Source organism: Galeopterus variegatus, unplaced genomic scaffold (assembly GCF_000696425.1).
Source record: "Galeopterus variegatus unplaced genomic scaffold, G_variegatus-3.0.2 Scaffold1037, whole genome shotgun sequence".
NCBI lineage: Eukaryota > Metazoa > Chordata > Mammalia > Dermoptera > Cynocephalidae > Galeopterus > Galeopterus variegatus.
In genome coordinates, this window is record NW_007727148.1 from 109811 (window position 1) to 119727 (window position 9917).

General features: G+C 41.9%; 1 protein-coding gene and 1 non-coding gene across 2 annotated transcripts in view; one reads left to right on the forward strand and one right to left on the reverse strand.

The window, feature by feature from the left end:
• LSM12 (LSM12 homolog (S. cerevisiae)) overlaps nt 1-9917 on the forward strand; it is a 22142-nt gene that overhangs the window by 6965 nt on the left and 5260 nt on the right. The gene's annotated exons all lie outside the window — the stretch shown is intronic.
• On the reverse strand, nt 6969-7043 carry TRNAI-AAU. Its single transcript has one exon. It is a non-coding gene; the product is annotated as a tRNA-Ile (tRNA).

Sequence of the window (9917 nt, forward strand, 5' to 3'; positions counted from 1 at the left end):
GTTGCTCCCGCGCCTCGCTCAGCCAGTGAGCGGGAACCGGTCTGTATGTGGGATCCGAACCCTCGGGTGGGAGCGCCGCCGCGCTTCCCAAGCGGCGCACTTATCCAGTGCGCCACCGGGCCGGCCCCTTCTTTAATTATTATTACTATTTTACTTTATTTTATTGTGGCTGGCTGGTAACAGAGATGGAACCCCAGGCCTTGGTGTTATCAATACAATGCTCTAACCAATGGAGATAACTTGGCAGCCCTCCTTTTAGTTTAACAAATGAGAAAACAGGCTTATCAGTTTAAGTGCCTTCTTCAAGGTATATGGCTAGTAGTGTGGAAAGTAATATTTTTATGTGCATACTTGGAACTAGCAATAGGTAGACATCTCATTTAATCCTAACAACAATTCTTATGGTGTGGGTATATTTGCCATCTCACAGAAGAGTAAACTGAGGCTCAGAGAGGGTGACTCACAAACTTTAAGTCATGCAGCTGTTAAGTGATAGAGCTGGGATCTGAACTCATGTCTTACATTTTAACAGTAAAGTCCCATGTTTTTTCTACTTCTGTGTGCTTAGGCCATACAACTCATGGAGTAGTTTGGTGAGATGAAATGAGTAGCTATATATCCATAATACTAAGTAATGTTTCTAAGTAAGGAGAAACATATATGTTGTGTGGTCAGGGGCAAGGTGCTGTAGTAGAAAGAACCTAGGGATAAACCAAGCAGATCAGTCTTTAAAATCACTTCTTCACCTCTTAACCTTACTAAACATCATTTTCCTTACTCTAAAAATGGGATAAGGTTAGTACCTATCTCATAGGTTGTTATAAGGATTAGGTCAAGTCGACTAAAGTTGGCAGATGTTAGTTTTGTTCTCCCCAATTTTTATGTGTAGCCAACTGGTGCTTCTTGAATTATGGAATGAGGTAAGATTGGGGATGAGGGGATGGGGGGACAGTGTGACAAAGGGAAGGCAGCCAAGAACACAGATGCTATTACTTACCTTGTCAGTCCTCCCTGGCATTGGGTCTGACATTCAGTCAGAGATTGGAACTTGCCAGCCCAGGACTGGGGAAAATCAAAATTGTGCTAGATACCATTAATATGTAATATAATTAAAAGATATTTTTAAGAGACCTCTTGTTGGTGATCAGAATTAACATGAATTTCCAGGGCAGCGTTAATAGGTAGCATAGTTAATTGAACACTTGCCTGAGTACATAGAGTGAGCAGTCACAGAACCTAGGAGGCTGTGCTTTCTGCCTCTGAGACCCTTAGGAAGAGGCTTGTTGACACAGTCAAAACCAGTGTATGTATTCCTTTGTTTAGGTGAAAGCATCCAGTGCATTGAATGAGATGTAAGTCTTCTTATCACTTTGCTGTGTTAGAGAATATTTCTCTGGAGGAGATATTTGAGGTATAGGGTCGTTGGCAGGAAAAGAGACAAGACATAGAAAATTGAAATCCACGGGTAATAGAGAATTTAGGCATTCATCTCCCTTACCAAACCACTGACTGGTTTGTCAACCTCTTTTATCCATTTATTACCCATTTATCCATTACTAATAAGCAGTGAGTGATCAAATGGAACCAGGAAGAAGAGATTTTAAAGAGCATATCATTGGCCCCTGGTAATGAAGAATGAGTTGGCTGCCATTGAATGAAGTGGTATCTGGAGACAGGTCTGGAGGTGGAGGGCCCTGGTAAGGCTGAGAAGATGGAAAAGTCACAAAGTTTAGTTTTAAAAGAAACTTGTGCCATAGGTGTGTTGTCGCAGCCACCTCTACACTGTACCTCTTAGACCTGGAGACAATTCAAAATAAGGTTGGTGGTGGTATCTCCTCCAGTGTTAAGAGCGGCATCCTAACTGGTTGAGTTTTCTGGCAGAGAACAAACTTGGGGAGAAAAAAACAAATGTTGCAGTCAGATTCTACTGCTGGAATTTTAAGACTAGCTGGCTCGCCGGTTAGCTCAGTTGGTTAGAGTACGACCTTGTAGCACCAAGGTCAAGGGTTCAGTTTCCCGTACTGGCCAGCTGCCAAAAAAAAAAAAAAAAAAAAACTAGCTCAGGTGCATACCAGAAACTACCCTGGAGATTGAAGCAAATTGTACCTGAACTGGAAAATTAAAGGATCTATACACTATGTGGTAGAATGTGGGGAGTTTGAAGAACAGCATTCTTTTTATAACTGGGCTGCTAGTGAATTGGGTTGACTGTGTGTTAGTCACTTAACTTCTGGGAACTTAGTTTTGTGATTGGTTCTGTGAATCCCTCCAATAGTCATCAAGGTTTCTTCTCTTATCCACCTTCCCTCCATTCCAGGTGCTGTCCTTAGGTATCTCACCTTTGTTGGGAGTGGTGAGGGAGAGCAGCCTTTAACTTAGTGATAACAGTATGGCGAGATCCATGTTAATGGAGTATGGCAGCATAGAGCAGGGGGCAGCAAACTTTCTGTGTAGGGCCAGATGGTAAATCTTTAAGGCTTTGTGGGCCATACTGTCTTTGTCATAGCTACTCAGCTTTGCCTTTGCAGCAAAGCAGCCATAGACAAAATGTAAACAAATGGGCATAGTTGTGTTCCAGTAAAACTTAACTGAAACAGGTGGTTGGCTGGATTTGGCCCACAGGCTGTAATTTGTCAACCCTTGTCCTACAGTACTGAGCATCTTTTTTTTTTTTTTTTGTCTTTTTTCGTGACTGGTAAGGGGATCGCAACCCTTGGTGTGATGTCGCCCACACCGCGCTCAGCCAGTGAGCGCACCGGCCATTCCTATACAGGATCCGAACCCGCAGCGGGAGCGTTGCTGCGCTCCCAGCGCCGCACTCTCCCGAGTGCGCCACGGGCTCGGCCCAGTACTGAGCATCTTAGGAAGCCTTCCCAGATGTGTCAGTGGAGTAGGGGATTGAAGAATAAATGTCAACTAATTAGATAAAGGGCAGGAAATTAAACGGAATCTAGCTGATCTGGGAGTGCACAGGTTGTACTTCTATGCAACTTAGAAACTTGCTTTTCTGTTGGTGAGCCAAACTGGAGGCTGTTAGTTCTCAGAAGAGAGGGAGGAGACTATTAAGGACCAGTACTTACTTTCTTACTTATTTTTGGAGAACATGTAGCACTTTCTTTTTTACTTGACAAATAAAAATTGTAATGGTGTACGTCATGATGTTTTGACACATGTATACATTATGGAATGGCTAAATCAAGCTAATTAACACACCCATTACCTCACATACTAATCATTTTTTTGTGATCAGTGCCAGTATTGGTGTTAGGTGCTTTACATGTATATCTAACTAAAATCCAGCAGTAACCCTTTAGGGTGGGTTCCAGGGTACAAATGAACAGACTTAGTCTCAGGAAAGGTTAGGTGTCTTGTTAGGTTCGTGCGGCTAGTGATTGGTAGGCAGGGCTTTGAGGTGGAATCTGGATTTTGTGGGGGGGAGGGGTAAGGAGATAGCTCTTCCATTCTACTTTGCTTTCTCTGCTCTTTTCAGAGCTTAGGAAGCAACAGCACATGGATCTATCACTGAATAGAATCAGCTCTTTTATTATACAAGTGGAGCCTCCCATTTTGGATGATAAGTTAAAGGCATTTTCCAACTTATTATTCCAGTTAATTTTTGGAAGATATTCTCTTTAGGACTTACAGCCTCTCTGGCAACTCTTATAGACACCAGAAGGTGGGTAAGTATTTGAGATGATGGATATGTTAATTTACTTCACTATAGTAACCATTTTATAACTGTCTATATGTGTCTTACAACATGTTGTATATCTTAAACATATACAATAAAATTTATTTAAAAAAGAAAAGCATTGTGAGCTCATTATCTAAAGGAAGGTTAGATTATATGGATTTTTTCCGAAGTGATCCACAAGCCACCTTTCTGTGCTAATAGTAATAATGTTGTTATAATAACAACAGGTAATATTTGTACAGTGCTTTACAGCTCACCTAGTGCTTTATTGTCTCCCTTAATCCTCATGGCCATGCTGTGAAATAGCTAATTCGAGGCTAAGTTGAATTTACATTCTCAGAGATAGGTTGTTAAGGTCAAATTTCAGCCAGTATTCTTACAATCTCAGCCAGTTTTCTCTCTGGCAGAGCCACCTGGTACGTGTGACAGCAGTACTTGGTTTCACGGTCTCAGGACTGGGAAATTATTCTGTCGGTGTCCAGGAGGTCTAGTGGTCTGTTGAAACTATAGTGTTTTGTGACATAATTACAAATCACTAACAAAAACTATTGACTTTGCTGACATCTAGGTTTTTTTTTTTTTTGTCTTTTTGTCTTTTTCCGTGTCCGGCAACGGATCGCAACCCTCAGTGTTGCCCCCGTACCGGACCGGGGACCGGCAACGGGATTGCAACCCTCAGTGTTGCTCCCGCGCCTCGCTCAGCCAGTGAGCGGGAACCGGTCTGTATGTGGGATCCGAACCCTCGGGCGGGAGCGCCGCCGCGCTTCCCAAGCGGCGCACTTATTCAGTGCGCCACCGGGCCGGCCCCTAGGTTTTTTGTTTTAAATTAGGTTGAAGATAAAACTTTGTCTATGATGTGTATTGACTATAATTGTGAATATGGTTCTGTGTTGTATGGTAATAATGTGATGGTTTTTACAAGTATCCTGGAGATTGAGGTGATGATGTACCCCCCTGCTTTTTCTCGGTATTTTTTGTCATAGCAAAGCACTTAACATATCTTAGCATTCAAATGTAGGAGACTTCCTTGACTTACTTTCTCTAGTCCCCGAGCATCAGAAATTGAAGAATACAGGGAATATACCTGTCATTATTGGCCTGAAATGCTTTCTCACACAGGATATGTTTTCTTTTAAGCATCAGTGTGAAATACCTTTAATAAAAGAAATAAAGGATGTTCTGGAAGTTTAGGGTGAGACTGAGGCCCTTTCTGGAAAAGAGAGGCCCTTCACTAAAGGGCAGACCACTGTGTTCTGTCCTGGGGACACCGGTGGAAATGCCAGAATGCACCGATAAAAAAGAAAGGTAGCAACTGAGTATTACAATATTTGCCCCTTAAAAAATATTTTCGGAAGAGGAACGGGTAAAGGGTCATGAAAATCAACTACAATGTATATTGAGAAGTTAAAATTAAAAAAAATAAAATTTTATTTTCTTTTGCATTCACATTTATTACTATTTTCAACAATTATTTAGACTTCTTAGGTGGAACTGTTTAAATGTAGTGCAGTGGTTAAGAACACATGCTGTGGAATCAGACTGTTTGGGTCCAAATCCAGATTCTGCCACTTGTGGCTTGGTGAACTTGGGCAAGTTTCTTAACAGCTATGCCTTAGTTTCTCCATCAGTTGGAAGTAATTTTAATCCCTATTTCATAGAATTATTGTGAGGATTAAATGTTTTTTGAAAAATGTAAATTGTGTAGCTTGGTAACTAGCATATGGCGTAAGCTCTCACTCAACCAAAGTTGGCTCTTAGAATTTTAATGTTCACGGGCCGGCCCGTGGCTCACTCGGGAGAGTGTGGTGCTGATAACGCCAAGGCCCCGGGTTCGGATCCCATATAGGGATGGCCGGTTTGCTCACTGGGTGAGCGTGGTGCTGACAACACCAAGTCAAGGGTTAAGATCCCCTTACCGGTCATCTTTTAAAAAAAAAAAGAATTTTAATGTTCACTACCAGGCATCTTTGCCTCTACCATTTCCCTGTTTGGTACAGTATTTTGATTAATCGTTATTTATTCTAGTACACAACTTATAAAGTGTCCTATAGCTTGAGTTCCCAACTACCTGAGATGTTCACTACCAGGCATCTTTGCCTCTACCATTTCCCTGTTTGGTACAGTATTTTGATTAATTGTTATTTATTCTAGTACACAACTTATAAAGTGTCCTATAGCTTGAGTTCCCAACTACCTGAGATTGTAAGGAATAGTACTTTATTAGAAACTTTTCAGGCAGTGGCTGGCTGGTTAGCTCAGTTGGTTAGAGTGCAGCCTTATAACACCAAGGTGACGGGTTTGGGTCCATGTACCAACCAGCCACCACCACCCCCAAAAAAAAGAAAAAGAAAATTTTCAGGCAGAAGCTTTTAGCGAGGGAACAGGGAAACTTGGGAATATTGATATTTGGATGAAATATTTTTGAGAACCTGTTTGCTAGCTAAGAATGAGGGACTTCCCAGAACCTGTTCCAGATTGGAAACGGCAGGAGCAGACAAGGCCCTTAGGATGACAGTTCTTAGCCACTCTGGTCTTTATCCTAGCCCCCACCAGTCTTGCAGGTACCACTGGCAGTTCCAGGGCAGCAGCTGCTGTGCTTCCTAAGCTCTCGGTGAGGGCAGCTGGTTGGAAGACCCAAATACACAGAGAAGACAAACTGAGAGTGTCTCACTGGGTTCAGCAGGTCACACCCAGCAGGTTCCTCTCTGTACTCTCTGCTTCCCCTGTTGTATCAGCTGTGTCAGCCTGTTGAATACTTGCAGTAGGAATCCCTCTGGATGCCCCATGGCACCTGGGATTTCCTGGTCTGGGTGCATGGAAATAAGATGGCCCAGCTGATGACTAAATAAGATGAAGTGCATATTGCTTGGATTTTTTTGTTGTTGTGGCTGCTTCCTCTTCCCCTCCATGTCACTGTGTGCAGGAAGAAATATGTGTCCTTGGTGTTCGTTAAATCACTCACTCAAGGGCTACCCAGCAATAGGCATGACTAGAGGCCTTTCAGTGTTGATGTGCTTTGGTACCAAGTTCATGTGCTTATCTTCTTTGCCCACATCAAGCACATCAAGGTATTATATATAAAATGGCCACCGGAGGAAGCACTGATTAGTAGACAAGGAATAACTATTTTCACTGGGAGTCATGTAAAATGAAAAGAGAGTCAGGTAAGTGCAGGTTGTCAAGTTCAGTTAAGCCACATGCACATTAGTTACAAATTTGTAGGTTTTATGCTTCTTGGTTTGCCTGAACCCAGTGTGTTCTTTTTTTTGGCGGCTGGCCAGTACAGGGATTGAACCCTGAGACCTTGGTGTTATTAGCACCACACTCTAGCCAACTGAACTAACTGGCCAGGATCCCCCCCAAACCCCCCTGAAGATTTTTTTTTTTTTTGGTGGCTGTGAACACAGTGTGTTCTTAAACTTGGTGCCTTTTATTCTTTGAGATGCTAACCAGTTAGTGCTTAAGTTTGGAAGTGAGGCCAGCACTAGCCTGTTGACATTGAAAATGGGTGTAGTATGGTGATAGTTATTGAATTTAAAAAATTGCAATCCTGATGACTCTCCTAAGCCTAAAAGGTGTACCCTATACCTTCTCTACTGATGGCAGCTTTTATTGGTTTCTTTTGGTGGTTTTGACAGTAACCAGAAACTTACTAACTTGGAATACTGTTCTTTATGAAAATATGTGGGAAAATTTAGATTTGTATATCAGCTAAATTGAGGGTAGAATGCTTTACAGAAGGCTTATCTACAGTCTACGTGAGTTCTCATGCCTGAAAAGAGCAAGGTAATCTCCCTCTCCATCTGGCCCCCAATTTTTTTTTCTTTATTAAAAAAATCAAGCAACTGACCCCAATTTTGAGCAGAGGAAACACTTTTAGATTCTTTTTGTGTGGGTGATCTCCCCCATACCTAACTGATGGGGTCCGCTGTGGGAGAAATTTACCCCATTTGTCCAACTTCCTGGTGAAAGCAGATCCCTGCAGCTGAATATCAGGTTGAAGTATTTTTCAGATTGCCATGAAAATACAACCCGTGAAAAGATAGCTGGAGGTTCAGGGTTTGCACTGAGTCCAGATCCCTAAAGCACAATTGCAGGTACAGGTAGAATAGTTGAGAATTTGGGGGCAAGTTGAAATACAGTCAGCTTGCACTCATTTCTGCTGACTTTTCCATGTGCCCCCTTACATCATTTAGCATTTGGGATCTGTTTACACTAGAGTTGAAATGGAGAATCATCTAATCCATTCTCCTTTGCTTTCAGAGCCTTTAGAGGAGATTGTACAACTGGTATTCAGGGGGACAAGGGGTGTATTTGAAGTCATTGTTCTATAACCAGTGTGTCACTGTTATTCAGGTTGTCTAAACTAAATCATTTCTGGCTGAGATTTATATCTCTTTTGTTCTGCCTCTGGCAAAAATTCAGAAGTAGTTCCTATTCCCAGCCTTTTTTCCCCTCCTCTGGGTTAATTTGTCAGTTCTATTATTTTATTTATTTATTTTTTTGGTGGCCTGCCGGTATGGGGATCTGAACCTGTGACCCTGGTGTATTTAAGGTTGCGCTCTAACCAGCTGAGCTAACAAGCTTTGTCAGTTCCATTCTTAAACATTCCACATAGATGCCTGGTTTCCTGAGCCAACTCTTCTCTCAGTGAATTAGGTGATGTTATGTTTTTAAGCTACTGTGTAGATGACAAGGACATTTTACTCTTTGAGTACCCAGACTATCTAGTCAACACAGGCTTTTATAGAAGCAGCTTTGTCTGACCCAGCATTGGGAGATGATTTTGGTTATCAGGGATAAACATTTTTAAAAGGGATTGAGACTTCAAAGTGAGACCTTCCTACCTGCTCATGAGGTAAAAGCCTTCTTGACCACTAACTAGCTGCTTCCCAGGAGCTCTGCTACCCTCTAGTTTTTCCTTCTTTCCTTGGTAAACTTTAGATTTTTCTAAGGTGGTATTTGGAAAGCAAGACTCAAGGAAAATCCTTGTTACCACGGTTTTCGTGGTGCCTGAGTAGGCATTGCTTATTGCTGCTTAAAATACACCACTCATAGTTCTCTTTCCATAGAAATTTGAGTTCTTTCAAGCCACGAGGCTTCCTTGCCACAGTTGGGATTGCCACTGCTCAGAATGCTGTCAGGTCTGTGCATTTATTTCTCCATAAAGTTGTAGCCTGATGGGGCCAGGATGGCAGCCAGGCTTGAAAGATTTTATATTGCTGCTGTATTTGTCTCTGTCCATGTCCTGGAGATCATGTGAATAAGGAGCTCTGCTTCAAATCACTGCAGAGTTTTGCCTTTCTTCCCCCTCTTGCCTAGGGAGCTAGAATGAAAGCCTGTATAAGCCAGCCCTCTGCTCACAACTCTCCTCCTTCCTTAGGCAGTCTTTGAAACTCAGGCAGGGATGAGACTATCCAGCCTCCTTTTCTCCTCTTCATCTTCAAACCCAAGCTTTAATAAAGTGCTTCATTTTACCAACAAAGAATTAGACACTTTGTTTATTTTCTCCCCTGTATAAAACTGTGTTTGGTTTATGGTTTGAAAGGTCACTGTAAAAGCAGAATATAAATAAATGTTTAAGGATTCCAAGCATCTAGGTACTTTTGTATTATGACTTGATGTTTGGGGACAGATTGTGTGTTCACATGTGTATGTTTGTGCATATGTGTTTAGTGTGCTGCAGCATCATTAGACTCAGCTGTTTATGTTCATGGTCTGGAAAATTTCTAAATCATTTGTTTGACTTTCAGATACATAACCTGTCTTTCATTTGTTTTGACCACCTTGTCCAGTACTTTTGTGTTACACTCAAACAAATTTGTACTTCTGGACTCTCTAGCAATCAATAATGGGGGATGGGGACCAGAAATGTGCTGGAGGGGCAGTATGATTGACAGGGTGGGATTTCATGAGGGATTTACTAGGTTTTAGTAGGTACCAGATTTTACTAGAATTTCTTTTGTTCAGTTTGTGATTGTTCCACCAGAGGGCAGTGAAGGAGCAGACATGAGGTAGAATTCACACCATTCCTTTTTCTAAAGAGCAGGATAGGATTGCCTTCAGCTCAAGTGAAGGTGGGCAGTATCCATGGTTAGGTTTACTTGAGTCCTGGCTTCCCATGTGAGCTGGAAAGGTAGTGTCTTTAGAGCCTCAAATTCTGGTCTGTGAAGGTGTGGTATACATTAATTTTTTTTTTTTTTTTTTTTTTTTTTTTTTTTCC